The 25022-nt window shown below is 43.2% G+C and overlaps 1 protein-coding gene, 1 long non-coding RNA gene and 1 other non-coding gene across 4 annotated transcripts in view; 1 reads left to right on the plus strand and 2 right to left on the minus strand.

Moving 5' to 3' along the window:
- LOC135271871 (zonadhesin-like) overlaps positions 1 to 25022 on the minus strand; it is a 162183-nt gene that overhangs the window by 52505 nt on the left and 84656 nt on the right. The window lies entirely within an intron of this gene.
- The window catches only part of LOC135271872 (uncharacterized), a 141279-nt gene that overhangs the window by 11378 nt on the left and 104879 nt on the right, over positions 1 to 25022 (plus strand). The window lies entirely within an intron of this gene.
- Positions 5666 to 5772, minus strand: LOC135271874 (U6 spliceosomal RNA). The gene has a single exon (XR_010339990.1). It is a non-coding gene; the product is annotated as a U6 spliceosomal RNA (small nuclear RNA).

A 25022-nucleotide genomic window follows, 5' to 3' on the forward strand; every position in this document is an offset into this window, starting at 1 on the left:
GAAAACAGCCTGGGCAACATCAAGATCCCATCTCTACAAGAAAGACAATCAATCAATCAATCAATAGTAATACTTGCTAACCCCCTCAAGGGGTTCTTAACGTATGAGCACGGTTCACGTGCTCAGGCATGAATGTGATCCTCACACAACCCTTGATGAGTTTCAGTTATTGTCCTCATGCGGCAGACAAGGAAACTGAGGCACAGAGCAGGAGTGGAGCTGAGGTCTGAACTCTCATCTGTATGGCTCTGGAGACCACAGCCTTAACCTTTGAGTCACTCAAAGACCAATCAATCAACCAATAGAGGTGGCCTTAATCTTCACAAACAGGACACTGAATCAGCTGTGGCAATGAGTAGTATTGGTGAAGCACTCAAGGGCTGACAGAGTCCTTTTACATCCCTTGACTCACACGTTCCTCCTAACAGCTTGTGAGCAGGGCCGGCCAGGCTTCACTGACCACTTCACAGTCCAGAGAATCAAGCCCAGAGACAGTGAGACCCACTGGGGCCCGGCCTGCTGCTCTGCCCCAGGTGCCAGCTCCCATCCTTAACATAATTACTTACATCATCTATGTAGGGGACGTACCTTCTTGTCTCTACCTTGTTGTCAACCTGCTCCCCATTTAAGATATCCTCCAACACAAGGCACGGGTGCAAAGGAGACCATCTCTGCATTTCCATCAGATATTCAAAGGGATCATATTATAGAACATTGCAAAACGAAAGGAAAGAAAGAAGATGGTACCAATCCCTCAAAAACATCTGATGTCTAACTCAGGAAATCCTGTTAGTACTTGTCTACTTCAAATATGTTTTTTGAAGGAAACAAGCCCCCACTGGACTCTGTAAGCAGACCCCGGCAGTGGGACCACTCAACGCCGTGTAAACCAGGAGCACCCTCCCGAGAACCCCAGTCCCCCCACACACATGCCTGTGACTGTCCAGGACTTGTCTGTTCCTCACTGGCCCAGCAGCCTGGTGACAGATGTCCATGTGTGTGTGGGTGCCCAGCACCTAACACAGCAGGCATCTGACCCATGCTAGCCACAGTGAGCCGGCTGGAGGGGCGAGGGTGATAGGGGAGCCTGCCCATCCACGCTCACCCTAGGCCAGGGCACACCTGGCCGAGTCCCGCAAAGGCCAGGCTTCGACCCCATCCTCTGGAACAGAGCTCCTCACATGTCTTAACACTTCAGGCCTACTAGGGTCCCAGGATTGCCGATACTCACGCAGACTCAGTGAAGCACAGCACTGCCCGTTCCCCGGCTTCGAGGACATGGAATCAGAAGTTGCCACTTGTCCTCGCCTCCTCCCCCCGCCATGCCCACGCAGACCGTGAGCACCCAGAGAGCAGCATTACATCCATCTGAATAAACCGACAGAGAACAACCCCACAACTTAACATAAAATTCCAGATCACAGTTACTGTAAAACAAATACTTGGATTTATGAGCTTGGCTACAGTACTCAGGGAGTTTTATAAATCAAAATCCACCAGCACAATCAACTAACACAACCCAGACGTCCCTGGCATGCAAAAACCTCAAATCCTGACAAGCCAGACAGTGGAGAAACATCTGGGAGGGGGCCAGGCCTTCTTCCCAGCCACAGAGTTAGAAAACAGGAAGGATTTCAGTTAAAATCCACGCGTAAATTCCACGTGGAAGCAGCTGAGAAAGGAGTTGTCTTGTGACAGGGGAGCAGAATTTAGAGGCAGCGAAAGGCTGCTTCCCATCTGATAACCACCACCAACCAGAAATTATTCAGATGAAATTTGGCCTGGGCGCCTCTTCCCGCTTTGGGAGCTTCTGGAAGATTCTGTCATATTGCCACCTCTCTGGATGGGGCAAGTCCGACGGGAGGGCTGAGCTCAGTGCCCGGATGGGAGTCAGCCCCAGGGTAGGGCTGGGTTTGGCCTTAGGGTGGGGGACTCATCACCTCCAACTGCTCTCGAAAAAACTTTGGAAATAACAGCTGGAGCCATTTTACATGGATTTGCCAGAGAAGAACAGAACAGATCAATGAGCCAGGTCACAAATTCGTCTGGACTGTCATACAACTTACATTCCCTGTGCACCTACTGGACTCTAGGCCCTTTGCTGAGACTCAGGATGCCCAAGAGACAGCAGTGCACTGCATCCTAGTAGGGACAGTCAGCCCAGGGGAGCAGAGAGATTCATAAACAAATGATCAGAACACAGTCCTTGAGTTCCTCATCATCCTGACAATGTCATCCTGACAACGTCCCCACTCCCTGCCCCACCCACCTCCAGAGAATTGCCTGTCCCTCCTCTGTGCCCCCAAGGAGCCTGTAAATACCTCTGATAAAGCACTCCTCACACAGGATTCTGTTCCCGCTCACTACTCCACCCTACTAGACTCTGAGCCCTTTGAAGCCTTGGTCACCATGGGCATCGCAATGCACCAGCCACCGCACCTGCTCAGTAAAAGCGTGCTGGTGAGGGTTCACCCTGCAAGACAAAAGAGCCCTCCACTTTAGGACAGGGGTGTCCGCCCTGTGTACAGGCACCTGGCAAACAACACAGAGCCAGCCCCTTGTGCCTCCTGGGCTCCAGCTGAGGGCGGAGAATCACTGCCCCAGTGGACGTCCAGATGGCTGGCTGGTCATTGGCAGTAGACAGTTCTGGAGGAAGGGCAGATGCTAGAGAACGCGGCGACAGGGCAGGGAGGTGCCTTCCTGAGAACCTGGTACTCGAACTGAAACCTGAAGGATGAGGGAAACGGGCAAAGCAACACGGTCCAGCAAAAGGTCAAAAAAGAGCCGTGTGCAGCCAGCCTCTCAAAGCACCTGGGGAGAGACCAAACAGGGTGGGCACAGCCTCAAAAGGGCCACCATGAGGATGCAGGCACAGGTTCTTCCCACTGGATGGTTTACGGCTTCCCAGAGCCATTCTCTGAGTCAAACAAGAGAGTGGATCTCAAGGACATCCCAGCCTGGGCAGGCAAAGGGTCAGACTCAGGGAAGCTGGGTTAGGAAGGAGGAATGGGAAGTCTGCAGGGCAATGGAGACAGCGGCCAGGGAAGTGGGGACAGGAGGGTGGCGGCCATGTTGGCGGGGGGCGGCGGAGATGCGGCGACGGAGGAGTACGGGCCGGCGAAAAAGGAGCGCGCGCCCGCTCCGAAGCCCAGGCCCGCCCCACCCGGGTCCCCGCCACGGCCCGGCCGGCAGTGGCCGCGGTGCGGACGCCGCCGGAAAGACAATGCTCTGCCGGGCCCCGCGCGGGCCGCGCTCACCTGCGCCCCCGACCAGGCCGCCGCACCCCTGGCCCGCTCGCAACCCGCACCCCCTCACGGGCCCGCACGACCCATGCTCGCCCCGCGAGGTAAGTGACCTTACCTGCTGGCCACTGAGGCCGCCGTCCAAAGGCCCACGGTTGCCGCCGTCGCTCGTTCGGGCTTTCGCCGGCCCCAGCCCGAGCCAGAAGGCGCCTCCCCGACCCCACTCCCTCGCCGCGAACACCGCCGGCTCCCCAGACGCCAGCGAACCCGCGCACTGCGCCCGACAGACTGCAACTGCAGCCTCGGCGCCCGCTACGCCGGCGCCGTGGAGCGGGACGCCGGCGCCGTGGAGCGGGGCGCAGGCGCGGTGGAGCGGGGCGGGGCGGTGGAGCGGGGCGCAGGCGCGGTGGAGCGGGGCGGGGCGTTGGAGCGGGGCGTTGGAGCGGAGCGCAGGCGCGGTGGAGCGGGGCGCAGGCGCGGTGGAGCGGGGCGCAGGCGCGGTGGAGTGGGGCGGGGCGATGGAGGGGGCGGCTAAGGCGGGGCCCGAACTCGGGACTTCCAGCTGCGCGCCGGGAATGGGCGGCGGCAGGCGGCCAGAGCCCTGGAGCCTGAGGGGGCGCAGCTTCTCCCCGAGGGCAGGCAGCCAGAGCAGGACTTCGTTTTCGTTTTCAAGAAGTAGGATTTTTTTTTCTTTGGTATTAAAACGGGGTTTCACCATGTTAGTCAGGCTGGTCTTGAACTCCCGACCTCAGGTGATCCACCCGCCTTGGCCTCCAAAGTGCTTGGATTACAGGCGTGAGCCACTGCGCCCGGCCAAGACTTTCAAGAAAGGACATGCCCCCTTTGTCCTGGGACTTAAGCCGTAAGTCGTCCTGAGTGGTGCACACCGCGAATACTGAGGAAGCTGGATCTCAGGGCTGGGCTTTGAGCCTTCCCCTGTGAGGAGGGCTCAGAGGCTGTCCCAAGCCCCACTGTGCGGGGGGCGCACCCAGAGACGGCCCTCCACAGCCAGGTCTCGACGGCCACCCCCCAGGACGAGGCCGATAGCGATGTGGGTGAAGACCCTGACCCTGAGACCACCCCACAGAAGGCTGACGAGGACACCGGCCTGCCCCAGGTAGGCCTCCCCTTCTCTGTCCCAGCTGTGTGCTGCAGGCCTTTCCTCCGGAGAGGTTTGGGGTTTTCAGTGGGCGTCACCCCATACCTTGTTTCCAGGAATGTGGCACACAGGCTGGCTCCCTCCCCACCCCTCATTGTCTCTCCTAGCACTTTGGGAGGCCGAAGTGGGTAGATCACCTGAGGTCAGTAGTTAAAGATCAGCCTGGCCATCATGGTGAAACCCCATTTTATTAAAAATAAAAAAAAAAATCTGCAGGGCGCGGATGCTCACGCATGTAATCCCATCACTCTTGGAGGATAAGGTGGGTGGATGAAGAGTTTAAGAGATTGAGAACATCCTGGTCAACATGGTGAAACCCCGTCTGAACTAAAAATAAAAAAAATTAGCTGGGCATGGTGGCGCGTGTCTGTAATCCCAGATACTCAGGAGGCTGAGGCAGGAGAATTGCCTGAACCCAGGAGGCGGAGGTTGCGGTGAGCCTAGATCGTGCCATTGCACTCCAGCCTGGGTAACAAGAGCGAAACTCCGTCTCAAAAAAAAAAAAAAAAAAAAAAAAAAAAAAAAATCTTCTGGTCGCGGTGGCTCACGCCTGTAATTCCAGCTACTCGGGAGGCTGAGGCAGGAGAATTGATTGAACCCAGGAGGCCGGAGTTGCGGTGAGCCGAAATCGCGCCATTGCACTCCAGCCTGGGTAACGAGCGAAACTCCGTCTCAAAAAAAAAAAAAAAAAAAAAAAATCTTACAGGCACTGTGGCTCACGCCTGTAATCCCAGCACTTTTGGAGGCTGAGGCGGATGGATCACGAGTTTAAGAGATCAAGAACATCGTGGTCAACATGGTGAAACCCTGTCTCTACTAAAAATACAAAAAATTAGTTGAGCATGGTGGCGCGTGCCTGTAATCCCTGCTACTCAGGAGGCTGAGGCAGGAGAATTTTCTGAACCCAGGAGGTGGAGGTTGCGGTGGGTGCAGGTTGCGGTGAGTCGAGATCGCGCCATTGCACTCAAAAAAAAAAAAAAAAACGGAGAGATCAGTGTCTACAATTGCAAAAACGAGGTGCTGGATAAATCCCCCCTGACCCGCCTTTTTATGAGATAGAGTTTCCCTCTTGTCACCCAGGCTGGACTGCAATGGTGCGATCTTGGCTCATTGCAACCTCTGCCTCCTTGGTTCAAGCGATTCTCCTGCCTCAGCCTCCCAGGTAGTTGGGTTTACAGGTGTCCCCCACCGTGCCCAGCTAATTTTCTTTGCTTTTTAGCTTTAATTTTAAATTGATTTTTATTTGATTTTTAAAAACAGGAAAAAAAATATGGAATGCTTCATGAATTTGCATGTCATCCTTGCGCAGGGGCCATGCTAATCTTCTCTGTATCATTCCAATTTTAGTGTATGTGCTGCCGAAGCGAGCACATGCCCAGGTAATTTTTTAATTAATTTTATTTATTTATTTTTTTACAGAGAATGGGTTTCACTATGTTGGTCAGGCTAGTCTGGAACCTCTGGCCTCATGATCCGCCTACCTCAGACTTCCAAAGTTCCAGGGTTACAGGTGTGGGCCGCCGTGTCCAACTTAATTTTTGTGTTTTTTGTTTTTTTTTTTAAAGACGAGGTTTCACCATGTTGGTCAGGCTGGTCTTGAACTCCTGACCTCAGGTGATCCGCTTACCTTGGCCTCCAAAGGGGTTGGATGACAGGCATGAGTCTCTATGCCTGGCCAATTTTTGTATTTGTATTAGAGACCAGGTTTCACCACGTTGGCCGGCTGGTCTTGAACTCCTGACTTCAGGTGATCCACCCGCCTGTGCCTCACAAAGTGCTGGGATTATAGGCAAGAGCCTCCATGCCCAGCCCTGTAAATCTTTTAATCTAAAAACCTTCTGAAAAATTCAGATTATGGCCCGGTGCAGTGGGTCACGCCTGTAATCCCAACACTTTGGGAGGCAGAGACATGTGGATCACGAGGTCAGCAGTTCAAGGCCAGCCTGACCAACATAGTGAAAGCCTCTCTCTACTAAAATACAAAAATTAGGCAGATATGGTGGTGTGCGTCTGTAATCCCAGCTACTCAGGAGGGTGAGGCAGGAGGATCACTTGAACCCGGATGGCGGAGGTTGCAGTGAGCCGAGATCGCGCCACTGCACTCCAGCCTGGGTGACAGAGCAAGAGTCTGTCTCAAAAAAAAGAAGCTTATATTTGTTTAGTTTTTTTTTTTACAGAAATGATCTTGCTCTGTCCCTCAGGCTGGAGTGCATTGGTGCAATCGTAGCTTACTGCAGCCTCCCACTTCTAGGTCTTAAGCAATCCTCCCACCTCAGCTTCCTGAGTAGCTAGGACTACAGGTGCACAGCAGCACGCCCAGCTAAATTTTTGTTGAGATAGGATCTTGTTCTGTCACCCTGGCTGGTTTCAAACTGCTAGTCTCAAACAATCTTCCTTTCTCAGTCTCCCAAAATGCTGAGATTACAGGGGTGAATCACTGTGCCCAGTCTGGATTTTATTATTTAATTATTTCTTTTTTATTTATTTTTGAGACAGAGTTTTCTTCTTGTTGCATAGGCTGCAGTACTACGGTTTCAGGATCTTGGCTCACTGCAACCTCTGCCCCCCAGGTTCAAGTGATCCTCTTCTCTCAGCCTCCAGAGTAGCTGAGATTACAGGTCCTGGCCACCGTGCTCAACTAATTTTTTGTATTTTTCGAAGAGACCGGGTTTCATCATGTTGGCCAGGCTGCTTTCGAACTGCTCACCTCAGGTGTTCCACTCACCTCAGTCTCCCAAAGTGCATGTATTGTGGCCGTGAGCCTCACACCCAGCCTTAACTTTATTTATTTTTTAATTTATTTATTATTTTTTTTAAAAGACGGGGTTTCACTGCGTTGGTGAGGCTGGTCTTGAACCCACAACCTCAGGTGATCCGCCCACCTTGGTCTCCAAAGTGCTTGGATTACAGGCATCAGCCACCATGCCCGGCCAACTTTATTTTTAAAAATCAGAGAGATTGGGCCGGGCGCTGTGGCTCACGTCAGTAATCCTAGCACTTTGGGAGGCCGAAGTGGGTAGATCACCTCAGGTCAATAGTTAAAGATCAGCCTGGCCATCATGGTGAAACCCCATCTTATTAAAAAAAGAAACCCAAAATCTGCGGGGCGCGGTGGCTCACGCCTGTAATCCCAGCACTTTGGGAGGCTGAGGCGGGTGGATCACGAGGTCAAGAGATCGAGACCATCCTGGTCAACATGAGGAAAGCCCGTCTGAACTAAAATTACAAGAAATTAACTGGGCATGGTGGCGCGTGCCTGTAATCCCAGCTACTTAGGAGGCTGAGGCAGGAGAATTGCCTGAACCCAGGAGGCGGAGGTTGCGGTGAGCCGAGATCGTGCCATTGCACTCCAGCCTGGGTAACAAAGAACGAAACTCCGTCTCAAAAAAAAAAAAAAAAAACTCCAGGTAATTAGAATGTACAGCTGGGATTGAGTATCACCGCTGTAATCAAAGGGGATTCTAAAAACTACTTCATTCTCCTGGTTGTATACTTTATGCTAAGGTTCTTCCTTTCTCCTGAAAGATCTTTTCTCTCTCCTCCCTTTTCACCTCCTCTGGCCAACTATACCTTTTAAATTCTTTTCATCTTGTAAACCGTTTATCCAGTGCCTTGAAGTTTTTCTTAATTCCTCCCCGCCCCCCCCACCGCCTTTTTAGTTGAACACAGTATCTCTTTCACTTAAACTTAAAAAATGTTTTCACCCCTCTTATAGCATTTATATCTCCTGTCATTACTTCCTATCACCCTTCTCTATGAGCAAGGACTGGGTTTTGCAGACTATTTTATATACTAAAGGCTCAATAAAAAATTAAATACATATATTTCAAACGTTACAAAAAAAATCTTTATACAGATCTTTGGGGAAAAGAGTTAATAACCTTAATTTCTGATGATGTTTGACTTGAGTTCAAGACTGGGCCCAAGGTCTGTCCTATAACAGTGAGAATGCTTATATGAGGGCCTGCAAGCCCCCTCGTATTGTATTTAGAATGGTATGTATGGGCTTGGGTGCATTATTTTCAGGAGAGGTTCCATAGCTTTAATCAGATTGTCAGAGTTACCCATCTATGATTCATTAACATGTTAAAGCTACTATCCTACAAGATGAATCTTCAGAGGCTCATTATTCAGTGATGACAGTGGTCTTGATTTGACACTGTTTACTGGTCACTAGCCTTCCATTTCTCTTTCTGCCATAATTTTAGACCACCTCACCTCCATTTAGGTTGAATGCCTTCATGAAAATGTTAGTATTCTAAAGACTAATCAAGCATAATACCTATCATTTGGATGATTAAATATTTTTTAATGAAAAATAAAATGAGGCCAGCAGTGGTGGCTTACACCTGTTATCCAAACACTTCAGGGGGTCAGATGGGCAGATTGCTTGAGCCAGGAGTTCAAGACAAGCCTGGCCAACATGGCAAAACCCCATCTCCACAAAAAATACAAAAAACCAGCTGAACATGGTGGTGCTAGCATGTAGCTGCAGCTACTTGGGAAGCTGAGGTGGGAAGATTGCTTGAGCCCAGGAGGTTGTGGCTATACTGAGCCATGATCATGCCATTGCAGTCCAGCCTGGGCAACAGAGTGAGACTTAGCCTTTAGAAAAATAATAATAATAAATAAGGAAAAATAAAATTAAAGGTACTTTTGTTACTGGCTCAGAAAAAGTGTGAATTCCCATTTTGATTAGGTGACAAATGCATAGTGTCCTCGCCACCATTGTCCTCCACAGAGAAAAGTGCTCACATGCATGTGTGTGTGTGTGTGTATGTGTGTGTGTGTGTGTTTTGTATGAGTGTTTTACCAAAATGTGATTTTCATAGACAAAAAAATGCCAAAGGTCTGGTTGTCTGCGAAAGGAATAAAATTCATTTCGGCAGGCCACCTCTGAGCTTCTTATGTTTAATTATCTGCTGCTGAAATATTTGGGACTAAAACAACAACAATCAAAACAAGACTTAGTAGCTGTTAGAAGTAATTTTTCTACTTCTGGGCACAAAATAGCCAGAAAAGCATCTGTCTTTTCAATTGAACTGATTTGTAATTCTAGAATGTAAGAGGAAAAAACTGGAAGGACCTCTACTTAAGTCTGTAATTTTGGTAGTTCTGAAGTAGTGTGACACAAGGAATTTTGATCAGTGCTCAGTTCAGCCTGGGGGATCTCCTTTCAAGGAAGGAAAAATGCTTGGGACAAGTCATTGGAGGAAGCTGCAATTGGGGTTTGACCTGAATAAATTGAAATAGAACATGAGAGATATTAACTAGTAAGCCTAGTGGAAATTAGCAAGATAAAGATAAGAGTTAGCAATATATATATTCACATATATATGACTGTATACTCAAAATCGTTGCAAAGTGTGAACATCAGACTTAATCAAATGACATGCTGATATGCCTACTTATAAAAAAAGGGTTAGCAGTAAAATTCAGAATTTTCAGAATACAAAAATTAGAAGGTGATTACTCACATTTTTAAAAGAAGTCTTTGCCTTAAAAAAGAACCTACCACATTATTCCATTCAAAATACTCTTTCTAGAAAGGACTCCCCAGTCAATAAATGGTGTTGGGAGAACTGGCTAGACGTATGCAGAAGACTGAAATTGGACTCCTATTTTATACCATACACAAAAATCAACTTAAGATGGATTAAATACTTAAATGTAAATTCCAAAACTATAAAAATTCTGAAAGAAAAGCCTAAGCAGTACCATTCAGCACATAGAAACTGGCAAAGACTTCATTTTCATACCAAAAGCAATTGTGACAAAAGCAAAAATTGACAAATTGGATTAAACTTAAGAGCTTCTTCACAGCAAAAGAAACCATTAGCAGAACAAACAGACAACCTACAGAATGGGAGAAAATATTTGCAAACTACACCTCTGACAAAGGTCTAATATCCAGCATCTATAAGAAACTTTGACAAATTTCAACAACAACAAAAACAAAACAAAACAAAAACCATTAAAAGGTAAGCGAAGGACATGAATAGACACTTTGCAAAAGAAGACATACATGTGGCCAATAAGCATATGAAAAAAGCTCAATATCACTGATCATTAGAGAAATGCAAATCAAAACCACAATGAGATACCATCTCACACCAGTCAGAATGTCTATTATTAAAAATTCAAAAACTAACAGATGCTGGCAAGGTTGTGGAGAAAAGAGAATGCTTATACACTATTGGCGGGAGTGTAAATTAGTTCAACCATTGTGGAAAGCAGTGTGGTGATTCCTCAAAGAGCTAAAACAGAGCTGCCATTCAATCCCATTACTGATACACCCCGTGTAATGAATCATTCTACCATAAAGGCACACGCATGCATATGTTCATTGCAGCACCTTTCACAGTTGCAAATACATGGAATCAACCTCAATGCCCATCAGTAGCAAAGTGGATAAAGAAAATGTGGTACGTATATACCACGGAACACTATGCAGCCATAAAAAGAATGAGATTATGCCTTTTGCAGGAACATGGATGAAGCTGGAGGCCATTATCCTTAGCAAACTAATGCAGGAACAGAAAACCAAATACTACATGCTCTCACTTTAAGTGGGACTTAAATGATGAAAATACATGGACACATAGAGGGGAACAGCAGACAATGGGGCCTCCTTGAGGGTGGAGGGCGAGAGGAGGAGGAAGGGAGAGGATCAGAAAAAATAACTATTGGGAACTAGGCTTAGTACTTGTGTGAGAAAATAATCTGTGCAACAAGCCCCTGTGACACATATTTACCTATATAACAAACCTTCAGATGGTTTGTTATACCTAAAACAAAAGTTTAAAGAATAAAGTTAAATTAGCAAAATGCTCTTTAAAGTATGTTAAAATTACCATTTATTAATTTCAGAGGTTCTCACACTTTAGTGTGCATTGCAGTCACCAGAAAGACATGTTAAAAATTAGGCTGCTCAGCCCCCACCCTCGGAATTTCTGATTCAGAAGGTTTGGGATGGGTCCCTAAAATTTGCATTTCAAACGAGTTCTCTGTTAAAAACTATTGGTTTATTAAATTCTACCTGAACATAGTTTATTAGAAAAAATCTATGATGTAACAGAAAGTAAACCTACAAGAGATTTTTAGTGGATGCGATGTGCTAAATTGTGTATCCCCCAAATTTCATATGCTGACGTCCTAATCCCCAGTACTTCAGAATGTGAATGTGTTTAAAGATAGGGTCCTTAAAGAAGTAATTAAGTTAAAAAGAGGTCATCAGGGTGGGCCTTCATCCAGCATATGACTAGTGTCCTTATAGGAAGAGGAAATTAGGACCCAGGCACAGAGGAAAGCCCATGTGAAGACACAGGGAGAAGGTGGTCATCTACAAGTCAAGGAAAGAGGACTCAGAAGAAACCAGCTCTGCTGACACCTTCACTTGGATTTCCATCCTCCAGACTACAAAGAAATATATTTCTGATGTTTGATCTCGCTAGTCTGTGGTCCTCTGTTACGGGTCTAACAAACTAATAAAGATTGTGGACTTCAAAATAAAACAGCTATTTAGAAAACATATTCAGTGGTTTTGTATTTGGTCTAAGGGTAAAAATCAAAACTGGTGGTAAAGTAAGAGAAGCAAGCAGAGAAAAATGCAGTCTTAACCTCTACTTCATGTCCACTTTTGCCTTTGTAGATGTCTCTGGGCATCTGGGCTTGGAGGAGATACCCGATTTTATGTTTAATCAGGGGACACTCATGATGTCAGATTGCTTCACAGTGTGGGAGAATAAGAAAGCTACATGGAAAAGAGGAGGCCATAAGAAGAGAATGAAGTATGTGGCCTAGGGAGTATTTTCATGTTCTTGCGTATTCAGTGTCTTTAAGAATGGTATACCAAATATACAGGGGTTATAAACTGGGGGAAAGGAGGCATGATGCAGAGTGGGGGTAAAGAGTGTGCTTTATTTGGTCTGCTCACTGTTTGCACAATTTGAAGTTAAGTGACTTGGTGTGTGTACTCCATCCTCACTCTTCCTTTGGTCACATATCCACCTTCTTCACTCATTTGTCCTGCCTGGTCTCTAGATGCCTTTCAGTGAGTGACCCCAGTCTCAAGTGTCTTGTAGTGGTTATTGTCCCCTACATGGTACATCTTAGTTATAAGTTCTGGTAAATTTTGTTTTTGTAACTTTTTTTTTGCGGCAGTCTCACTTTTTCTCCCAGGCTGGAGTGCAGTGGCAAGATCTCGGCTCACTGCAACCTCCACCTCCCAGGTTCAAGCTATTCTCCTACCTCAGCCTCCCAAAGAGCTGGGATTACAGGCACACACCACCATGCCTGACTAATTTTATTTATTTATTTATTTTGAGATAGAGTCTCGCTCTGTCACACAGTCTAGAGTGCAGTGGTGTAATCTTGGCTCACTGCAACCTCCACTTCTGGGTTCAAGCAATTCTCCTGCCTAGCCTCCTGAGTAGCTGGGATTACAGGCATGTACCACCACACCTGGCTAATTTTTGTATTTTTAGTAGAGACATGTTTCACCACGTTGGCCAGGCTGGTCTCAAACTCTTAACCTCAGGTGATCTGCCCACTTTGCCCTACCAAAGTGCTGGGATTACAGGTGTGAGCCACCGCACCTAGCCCTGTAACTATTTTTATTATAAGAATTTTCTCCAGGCAGTAGCGATGGGAATAACATTAGCAATACAAATGCTATCTTATCGAGGAAGAAAATGAAGAGGCCCAATACCATTTTCATGAGTGAGTCAGAAGGTGAAATCCACAACTACTTGCATAATTTTATGCGTTGCTCAAAGTGGCATGTTCCATGGCCTCTTGAAAAAATTACCATCTTTTTATTATAAAGAAATAAATAAATTACAAATTCTGCCATAAGCTTTTCCTTGTGACCTTTCTTAATTTTTTTTCTTTTTTCTTCATTTCTTAATAAGTCTTTATATATTTTGGCACAGTAAGCTTTGAAAAGGGAGGGTTAAAAATAGCTTCTAAACACAAGCATGTTTTGGAGCTCTCCCATAACAGGCTGATTTCCAAAGAGACACACATTTATTCATCCTGAAGGGCTGTGATGTTGAGTAGTCAGATGAAAATTCAGCTATTATGTGAAGACAATTTGAGAAATATAAATAAGGAGTGTTTTCACTAGCACTTGCAGTATAGATTTGTGACTCAAGAAAGTCCTGTTCATGTATTTCTTCATTTTTTCCCTTGGTTTCCATAGAAGGGAAGGACAGGGAAGCACACGATATTTATATAGCAGAAATGATACTATATGAAGGGGTTTCTTTGGGTGTTAAACAGTTTGGCTTGCAAATGTCTAGACCTTTTTATTGAAAATCTAGAAATGACATATCTTAAACATCACTGCCAGTAACTTTCTTAAAATTTGATGTAACAAGAAATGTTGACTGGGCTTTATAGTCACATAAATTGCTTGGCTGAGAACATGTGCCTTACTCCTGTTCCTATCCAGGGTCCATCTTCTTGCTGGCACTCCATGAATGTCAACTACCAAGTGAACAGATTTAGGTATCACAGACTGCTGATGGTGTAAAACCTTGAGATCTAGAAAAATACCCAGCCAGACTCAAAAGGTTTGTTTCTTTGAGCTGCCAAAGATAGTAATGTAAGTGGAAAATGTAGTTAATATAGACAGATGTCAAACAAAGCCAACTGGAAAGAACAGGAAACAAAAATATTAAATGAAAAACCAGAGTGTGCTTACTGGTTTGGGACTTGAGAATTGGTTTTGGAATCTCTTCGCAGTCTGCCCTGTGAAAGACTGAAAGAAAAATTTTGAAGTGATGTGAAAATTTATTTGGTTCCTCAGTGGATAACCATTTCCCAAATAATGTAGAATTTCTGAAGAAGCCTTGGGTTTTGTCCTCTGCTATTACTTACAAAGAAATTTGCTAACTATTTGACATGTTTATATTATACTACTATCAAGTGATATTGTAAATACCTGCCCCTCCCTCATCCACCCATGCACAGCATCCTTGAGCATCCAAGATTATTTGTTGCTTTAGTTGATCTAGACTGCTATAATGAGACACCATGAACTGGGTAGCTTATAAATAATAGAAATTTATGTCTCACAATTCTGAAGGCTGGAAAGTCCAAGATGAAGATTCCAGTAGATTTGGCGTCTGGTGAAGGCTGGCATTCTGGTTTATAGAAGGCATCTCCTCTGTCTCTTGATATGTTAGAAGGGGCAAGGGATCTCTCTAGGGTCTCCTTATGAGAGCACTGATCCCCAGTTGTCTCCTAAAGGACCCACATCTAATACCCTCACCTTGGTGGTTAGGATTTCAATACCTGAACTTTGGGGTGATGTAAACATTTAGTCTATTGTATTAACACTGCAAGCATAGGGTGTAAGAGTTTGTATCTTCTTTCCAAACTTAGGAATTAGCCATTTCTTCATAGATTCCTCTAGTTAGTAATAGGTTGGTGCAAAAGTAATCACAGTTGCAGTTTTAAATCATTATAACTAGGCTCAAACACATCTTTATTAATTAAAATAGAAACTCTTACAATCAACACATTTTTGCCAAATAAGTTTGTTTATTTCTGCAGCGTAAAAATCTGTGCTTCGAGATTCAGTGAACTCTTGGAAAGTATTTTCTGCATCCTGCTGGTTGTGGCAGTGTTTTCCCTGTAAAAACGTTGTTGAGATGCTTGAAGAAGTGGTAGTCAGTTGGCAAGAGGTCAGGTGAATATGGTGGATGACGCAAAACTTCGTAGCCCAGTTTGTTCAACTTTTGAAGCATTGGTTGTGTGTTGTGCAATGTGCAGACAGGCGTTGTCATGGAGAATAATTGGGCCCTTTCTGTTGACCCAGGTCGGCTGCATTTGAAGTTTTTGGTGCATGTCATGGATTTGCTGAGCATACTTCTCAAATGTAATGGTTTCACTGGGATTCAAAAAGCTGCAGTGGATCAAACTGCCAGCAGAACACCAAACACTGACCATGACCTTTTTTTGGTGCAAGTTTGGCTTTGGGAAGTGCTTTGGAACTTCATCTTCATCCAATCACTGAGCTGGTCATCATAGGTTGTTGTATAAAATCTGTTTATCATCATATGTCACAATCCGATGGAGAAATAGTTCATTGTTGTTGAGTAGAATAAGAGAAGATGACACTTCAAAATGATGATATTTTCAATATTTGCTCAGCTCATGAGGCACCCACTTACCAAGCTTTTTCACTTTTCCAATTTGTTTCAAATGCCAAACAACCATAGAAGGGCCCATGTTGAATTCTTTGGCCGTTTCTCATGTAGTTGTAAGAGGATCAGCTTCGACGATTGTCAACTTCCGATGGCTAGCCACCATATTCCTCATCTTCAAGTCTCTTTTCTACTTTGCGAAACTTCTTGAACCACCACCTCACTGTACGTTCATTAGCAGTTCCTGGGTCAAATGCGTTGTGGATGTTGCGAGTTGTCTCCACCGCTTTACGACCCATTTTGAACTTGAATAAGAAAATTGTTCGAATTTGCTTTTTGTCTAACATCATTTCCATAGTCTAAAATAAATATAAAATAAATAGCAGATAATAAGTCGCTAGCAAAAAGAAAGTGAGAAGTGCCCATTAAGATGATGTATAACATAACCACATTTATTTAAGAATGTATTCCAATATCAAATGGCAAATTTTGACAGTGCAAAAACCGCAATTGTGTTTGCACCAATCGAATAGTGTCCTGTCTTATACCACTAATTAACCGAGGGCTGAGTGAAAGAAGGGCCCCCTGGCAATGATGATGGACCCTCAGTTCAGAGTCAGCTTGAGGGAGGCAAGAGAAACCACCTTCTCCACCCTTCCCCTCCTAGGGCAGTTATCTGAAAGAAGAGCCAGCAGAAGGCACTTAGCCTTCAGTCTATGAAGTCTTGGTGCTGGACTAATTGTAGCAGAAGTTGGGCTGCTGCAGAGTAACTAGGGTTGGCAATAGCTTGCTTGCTGATAGTCACTTTCTTAGGCAAGTCCAGACACAATATACAGTGGCTTCAGATGAGACTAGAACATTCCTGCAGCACCATCTGCTCAGGCTTACCAGGGTGAAGAGCCCTGAGCCCTAAATGTTAAGCTGGTGTCAGTTTAGCCTAAAGGAAGGTGGTCTTCATGAAGAAATGTGCCAAGCTTGAGAGTGTCTTAAACATCATGGCAAAGTATGAGGCAAAAGGGTAAACTGACGAGGATTATTAACACCAACATTACTAATAATGTGTGCTTAAATTGTTTGATGTTTCTATTTGCTAGATATCAAGTCATACTGACTACTTTAAATTCAGTGTTTCATTTAATACTCTCAGCAACTTTATGGTTAAGTAGTACTACTATCCCCATTTTCAGAGAAGATAGCTGACAAAAAGAGAGTAAGAAATTTGCGTAAAGTTACAGTTATTAAACACATTTAGTGCTTGTTTCATACACAGCTCAGTCCGAATCAGAATCCCACACTCGTTTCCCTAGACTATGCCCCCTGTAAACAAACACAGGAAAGCCCAGTGAGAAATCAGAAAGAAAGCTGCTGCTTACTTCATGGTGTTGCTGTGTGTTGTGGGAACTACAAATGACTCTAAAATATTACTTTTACCCTCCAGGAGCCTAGAATGTCAATCCGTGATCTTTCTCATCAATTCTGTTTATGTTTTATTTATCCCCATATGAAAGCTAAAAAGTAAAATTTATTCTGTATCCAACTGAAGGGCATGTTTTTAAATTTATAAAACCCATAATATGTCAAATGTTAGTTCACACTGCTAGACTGAAAACAGTGAAAATCACTTAGAAATTGTACTCTTAAATATTTGTTCATTACCATTACCTATAACTTGTAAGACCAACATAGAAAATTTATCTCTAGTTTATCAATGAAAGTTGATAAACCAGGATTTTATCAGCTGAGAGAGGAGGAATATGCCAGGGCCTGTGGAATTTTAGGAAAAAGGGAAACCTTTAATTGGGTGAGGAAAAGTCAAATTTGAGTTATAACCTCTTCCACGGCCCGTTTATGAGCACGCGGTCATTAACATCTATCCCCAGGTTCCTAAGCAGGAAGCAGGAAAAACAACAAACCAGAGAAAGTTCTGAGCTCCCTTTGAACTTTATAGAAAGGCACTTTATAAATCCTAGGAAAATGAATTTATGTTATAATTTGTCTAGAGTGACTCTGAGTTAAAACTCTTTTGAAAGTAGGGCCTGTTCGATACACCATGTCGAAAGTCATCTCTCTCCCTCTCCCCCAGACAGTGTAGCGCGTCCTGTATTGACTTGTCCTCTATGGCCCATGATTTTTTTTAGTCATTCTTTCCTGTGGACCTAGATTAAAAGTATTAAGAAATACACTTAAGGAGAAGAAGCCTATTCAATAGGAGGCCTAGAAGGCAAAAGAAGAATCTAGCCCTTTGTCATGAAGTGGAATGAGTAGTCATCCCTGAATGTTGATTAAACAAGATTTTAATCAGCCATGTATGGTTGCAACTTAATTGGCAGGCAGATCTGCTTGCTGTGCAGAGCAGTATATTTGTATGTGCTCATTTTTAAAAATGTGTTCCAAACCCTTATAGTTGAGTTGATTTTTTTTTTTTTTTTTTTTGCAATAATGATATGCTTTCAGTAGTGTGTCATTTTCTTTACCCTTGTAGAGAGATAACATGCAATTAGGGAGTGAAGTCAGCCTGTAACATTTTGGTGTAAAATTTTGGTCACACCAAAATACTGGGCTCCTTAACAAAGCTGGCAGACATATCTTTTGACAGCAGCTGCTCGCCATGTGATTTAAAACTTCCTGTCACTATAATTGATGTGATTTTATTCTTTCCATTTCCTGAAGCCTGATCAGAATTAAAATTGCTGTTGGAATTTCCTGTCAAAGCAACTCATTTATTCACTGAGTTCTGCACTTTGATTGGACATTGCCTTCAGCAATAGTCAGGTGGAAATTTCTGGGAATTATTCTCTCCACACAGGTTAGATGGCCACGCACAGCACATCTGCAAATATACACAGATTGTCCATCATGTGGTAAACTTGTTCTAATGGAAAGTCCACATGCCAAATGATAATGATTGGAATATCCAACCAGCCTCTGGGTTTCATGTTAATTTAGGAAGTCTCATAGAGTTTTCAACCAATTGTCTCACCATTGAATTTAGATCGTTGTTCCAAAGCTCACTAGTGAAGAATCTTAAAACAAGACTCTGATCTGTTTAGATAACATGACTAAAAATGTTTAATTTCTTAAGCCCATTTCTCCATCCCTTCTGTCCCCTGTATGCTATTTACATATAACATCTTGGGGTGATTGAGGATATAAAAGACGAATGGTTCTGAAATATGCCCTTAGCAGATACTTGCTCCCGGATGTGTGGACCAAGACAGCTACAGAAATTCAAGTTGTGGGTAAAATAGTAGGCAGTGGAAAGATCAAAATTCTACTTTGTTGTTTTATATCTGAAAGTAATCCGTAAAGTTACTTCTTGTTGCAAAGGAAAGAATCACTACCTTTCCTCAGTCTAGCCATTGCACAGATAATTTATTTATTTACTTTTAGATTGTGAGTTCATCTTCTTTAAAAATGACTTTTTTCTGTTTGAGGCAGGTAAAAGAAAAACTTTCATGAGTTTAAAGAAGAGGTTGATTAAGTTTAATGCCCTGGACAATAAAGACTATCTTTACTTATCCTGGTGATTAGACTCTAAGATTTCATTATGGGAATGGGAATCTCTTTTTTAAAACAAACAAAAAACAAACAAAAAAACCTATCCTATAAACCACACCACAAAGATATTTTTAAAAATGATTCTTTATCGCAAACTCAATCTGGCATTTAAAGTAAATTTTGTTCTGTCACCAAGTGAAGGTAGGCTTTTTTAATTTGAGGTTTTCCAAGTACTGGTAAAATATTGTTTTTAATATTTCAAAAATGTGAAATCTACAAGTCTCAGACTTTGTTTTGAGACTTTACTTACCCTCACCATCTAGGACAGTGCCTTACAAATTATAGATACTCAATCGATATTTATTAAGTGAATAAAGGAAGCCCTCTAGACTTGTAAAATATCAAAGCAATGGGGAAGGGACCATGTTACATCTGGAGACAGAGAGTTTCCAAGCACAGTAATCTTGCTCTGAATAAGGGATTTTGACCCTTCTTATATGTTGGAATCACCAGAGGGCCTTTAAAAAACAACCGCGAGAAAACTGATGTCAAGACGCCTCCATGGGCCATGAAATCTCAATCTTCTGTTGGCCCCTCTTGGGCTGAAATGATGTTCAAGTCAGAGGTCAGCCTTTCCCCATACTAGTCACCCTTGAGATTGAATCCCAGGCACATCCCACTCCAGATGGCCGTGTCTGGTGTGTTGGTCCCACCAAGTCAGAATCATCCTGGATATTTTTTATTTATTAGCTTGAGACAGTCAAGGAATCCTTGAAAAATGGAAATGGAGAACAGCAGTTAGTGGAGAGAGCACACCACCCCTTTAGGCACATTGTGAGCTGAACTAGTTTAAAATCACAGGTAAGGATAACCCTATATGTGGAGTGTGTTAGAAACCACCACTTTCATTCAGTGCTTCCTGCATGTTAGGATATTTAAAGCTTGGGGGGTAAGAAAAATTACATCACTAGATTTTTTTTCTGCTCTTAGAGTAAGTTTTGAATATTTGATTCTTTTCTATGAATATTCTCCAGGAACTTCTAACGTTGTTATCTGACTTCCATTCTACCTCTGTATGTTTCTTTTTGCCTTCTTATTCCCCAAAGCCTCTGATTTTAGAGCAGCTTGTAGAAATAGCTGGTGAATAATATGCTTATTACCATGTTGGTGCTCACCTGTATTTTGTATGCAAGGAGGTATCTGTTCCATGGGGCACATGAGTTTGCCCTGATGATGACCTAGAAGGGGTCTGCATGTGTATTTCTGCTGCCTTCTCTGGCAACAGCTTGGGGAGCTCTTCTGTAGGGGGCATCCGAGGCTCTATGGTTAATAAGGTCCATCCTACTGCATTTTCAGCACTGCTAGATATTGCTCAGTGTGTCACTGGAAAGGAATCCTAGCTGTATTTGTCTTCAAATTTCTCTTCCCCTTTAATTCTTGCTTCCTTCTCGTGACATTCTGCTGTTCTTTTCCACAAACCATTGCAAAACAACCCATACAAGAATTTTTGCCTCCTTCTTGGCTAGGGTAGAAGGCTCTTTGGAAACCACAAAGCCACATCTCCAGGGAACAGTAGCTTTATTAATATAATAATCAACATCATCATGGCCTGGATACAATACACACATTGCTTTAGAAAGAAAAATAAGGACATTCTGGAGTTTGCTGGAGAAGCTGCACTTGAGGTTAGATGTGTATGGTTAAATTTGGAGTCAAGCTGAGGTCATTCCTAAGGAGATTTGAAATTGGAAATCCATGCGGAAAATGGTCACCCCATGGAAGCTATCCTCTCACCATTAAAACTCATTTTGAGTAATATCAGTTAGACAAAATACAAGGGTTTGATCCCATAACAGATATGGGCTCTTCTTGATGTCCTGGTTTATTTGGAAAAGGGGTTCTATGGTATTTAATCTTTGCCATCCATCATCTCTTTCTCAAAGAAATCTAAGTAAAAATGGAATTAAAAAGTTTTATTGGGAGGAAGCATATCATGTATGTCCCATGAGATTTTCATTCTAAATAACGTATAGGGAATGAGTTGTACAATACCAAATTATTTAGACTTTGTTCCTTCTAAATAAGCTGAGTGTATTTAATGAAAGATTTTCTCCAATTGAAATGGAATAAGAAGAAAATATTGAAAGATCCTTTAATTTCTTATTTGGTTGTCTCTTGGATATAGAGGAGGAAGAAGAAGAAATAAAGTGTGACAAATGAACAAACATGGCATCGTCTTTTTTAAGCAACCACGTCAGCTTGGATGGAAATAACTGGTGATAAAGGATCCCAACTAAGTGTGCTGGAGCCTCCAGGACAGAGAGGCTGCTGACATGGCAGCTGTATGTTTCCAGCTGATTTTAGGCCTAGATAACTATCCCTTTCAGTTTAAATGATGCTCTGCAGTCATTGACCAGTGCCCAGTTAGGTTGGAGCACAATTATTTTGGAACCGGTTCAGACCAACTTGGACAGCCTGTGAGAGCTGGGCCAAGATCAGACTGGTTTCCTGGAGCCTGAGGTGTAGTACAGGCTGTAGTAAAAGGGGCAGAGTTCTCTGAGTGTCTAGTAGAATGTATCATTGCATCTGTTTAAAGAATAATTAATAACAAATGAGTGAGAGCTAAACGGTAATCTTCAGACTGAAGCAGAGTGTACACCAACATCATTTCCAATAACCTATAAATTCAACAGGTTATTTTTCTTTTCTGTTTTAAGAATAACTTGTACTTATCCCCCTCCCCTCCAACCTAAGTGTTGCTTTTGAACTACTTTCAATATGTTGCCTTTTTAGGGTCCCGATTGCTCCTTTTAATGTGAAACTTGCTTTAATTGACCAAAAATGCCGTTTTCAAAATGTTCAATTCTCTGTAGCAGCATTGCTTACTGACAGTGCTTATTGATGAAGGCTATGGAATCTGAAGGATGTGAACAGATGAATTAAGCCTAGTATGGTTAGATGAGGGCCACCATCTGCTTAAGGGTTGGCCAAACACCTGGATAATTAAGGCTAAAAACCAGCCATTTCTTCATTCTGAATATATACCAGAAATCACTGCTTTTTAGATTTGGCCTCAGTCAACAACAAGAACTGATTTCCCTGGTGATGCTGAACAAATATTTAAGAGAGTAAGTAAGAGCTGAAACTGATTCTCCAGCTTTAGTGTGCCAGTGCATACAATGATCCAAGTTTTCTGAATCCACATGAGCTGCCAGATGGGTTGTTTAGTATAAGCAGTGCAATCTTTGTTTCTTTAGCTGCTGTCTGCAAATATTGGTATTTAAGGGTGGCTTTAAAGTGACCAAAGAAAGTTTGTGAAATTCAAGAGGCTGTCTTTTTCCTTTCCCAAAAAATAATTTTGTTTAGTATATAAGCCCAGGAGATATTGCATGCTGACTTCTTGTTCTCCAGTGGAGTCTTTTTTTTCTCTGCTATTGAGCAGAACTGAAATAGTTAGCATGTAGAAAAAATACATGGAATATTAAACTAAAATATGTCTGTCTAGGGATTCGTTTAGTTCCCTCCAATAGCTCCTTTCTTTGTGAATGCCAGTGTGTTTATATATATTTAAATGCCCCATTTGCTACACTGGTTTTAGCTTCTTGTTAGCATCACTTCTTGTTAGTATGATGTTCTACAGTGCAAGGCAGCTGAAGAAGTGAAACATGTGTTGAAGAATTTATGCAGTGTCCTTAGATTCTTTCATTAAGAGAACCAAGAATAATAGGTGTATATTATAAGTTTGCTGCGTTAAGCAATATGTTATTACTATGCTTGGCAGACATCTTGTTTGCATTCGTGTTATATATTGGGGAAACCATCGCATTTTAAGAACATGGCATTTTTTAGAGTATTATTTATACTGTGCCTCGTATGCATGGGAAACATAGTTATCTAAAAACATGGTATGTTTTAAATCCACTTGTCTCCTCCTCCTAATGAAATATTCTAAGTGCATTCTCTTCAAAGCAGGGAGTTCAATGTGTTCTTTATTCAGGCCATTCTAATTACTGCCAGCCACATGCCCTCAATTTATTAAAACAATGGCCCATCTTATTTCAGTTTAGTTTAATTCACGTGTGAAAACTTAACCCCCATCTTATTCCATGGAGGACAGTATGAAAGCTATCTTTCTAGTTGGTTCAATGCTTTTGTTTTTAAAAAAGCACTGGCTGTTTCCAGGCTGACTCAGGAACTTCATTAATTTAGTTGAACCCCGTGCAATTGTTAATGGGCATGAGATAGCCTAGTGGTGCAGCCCCATCTGGCATGCACAATATTACAGTACTCCACGGCCAAATCTTGGTAGCAAATATTTTTTGCTATCTTTAACCCCACTAAGGAGAAATGTGAAGTGTGAGGCAATTTAATATAGTTAGTGTTTTAGTAGTAAATACTGTATATTGAAGTTGGGAAAGAAGAACATATTTACCTTCTCCTACTTTTTACACCTTTTGCACACTGAGATCAAACTCCACTTCTCCAAAGTGCTTTGTGCCATTTCACCCAAATGCTTCCAACTTGTGTAGGGAAGTGTTCAATTGAAGAGTGTGGCATCTGGTATTTTCTGAAACATCCTTTTCTACCTCCAACAGGGTGTGGCAAGGCTAGTCACAGCTAGTTGTAGCTGGACAGTAATCCATGCCAAGGATTGGAACCCAGACGAAGTAAATGTGAAGAAAATATACGGAACTGGAATGAAAGATAGACCCACAAACAAAGAGGCAGAGAGGAGACTTAATGCTTGAAATGTTTCAACCTGTGGGAAAACCAAGTGTCTTGTGAATATTCTGCAAAGAACAGAAACAACATAACATCATTTTATTACCATCACAATTCATAGTTTATTGAATGCTTCCATTTTCCATGCCTTGCTTAGTGCTTTGGATCCCTTATTAAAATGTATCCTTATGACAACTCTCTGGGGCAAGTTCAATCATTCCTCTTTGATAGGTAAAGAAACTGAGGTTTACAGAGGTTGTAGTGATCTGTGAGGGTACAACCAATAATTATTAGAAGTGGAATTTGAATCTCTATTTGTTTTGACTGCAAAGAATAAGAATGTGCATCATGGTAGGGTGTACTTAGTTGAATGCTAGAAAGTAGTGGATGCTGCTGTGGGAGAGCTTGGCTTAGAGCATCAAGTGACTCCCAAAGAGAGCCTAGAGACAGGTGGGTGGAGAGGAGCAGCAGTGTCCTGAGAATGCGTTGACAGCTTGGCAACATTTTATGGCCAGATCAAAAGATTTCTAAGCCAGGCATAGTGGTGCACACCTGTAGTCCCAGCTAGTTGGGAGGCTGAGGTGGAAGAATTGCTTGAACCCAGGAGGCGGAGGTTGCTGTGAGTTGAGATCGGGACACTGCACTCCTCTAGCCTGGGCGACAGAGTGAGACTCCATCTAAAAAAGAAAAGATTTCTAGTCCAGTTTTGTCTTATTTTTCTGGAGGCATAGCTACTAGGCAGCTGGTAAATGGGCTTGGTTAGCCCTTTATTTTAGGGTGTATGGAGAGGTTTAGCCTGCCCTAAATCTGGCAACTGTGTTATAGCACGAGGTCATCAACATCACAGAATTTAAATGACATTACTTCCAGAGTACTGTTAACAAGGACCTGGACTGTAGCCAGACCCCAGGTTCTTGATCCTGTTTCCTCTTTCCCACATCATCTGTGGAAGATGGAGGCAACTGACTTTCAGAGCAACTGCTGGATAGACTGCAGGACAGAAGGAGAATATACCCTAGTAAGCCTTAAGTGATGTGCTTTGCCTAATTCTGTGAAAGAGATACTCAGCATTGAGAAATTGATCAGATTATTTATAACAAAATGGGAGGAGACTGGAGACTAGGAGATGAAGAGACACATTTTCATCAATGACAGATGCAAGACATCACAGAGCAATCTTTTAGGATGTGCATATTGATTAGTACTGGGAACATTTTACATATATATGTAAAATACATATGTAAATAT

The sequence above is a fragment of the Aotus nancymaae genome, unplaced genomic scaffold (assembly GCF_030222135.1).
Source record: "Aotus nancymaae isolate 86718 unplaced genomic scaffold, 86718_ANA_hifiasm-v0.15.2.pri h1tg000094l, whole genome shotgun sequence".
Taxonomy (NCBI): domain Eukaryota; kingdom Metazoa; phylum Chordata; class Mammalia; order Primates; family Aotidae; genus Aotus; species Aotus nancymaae.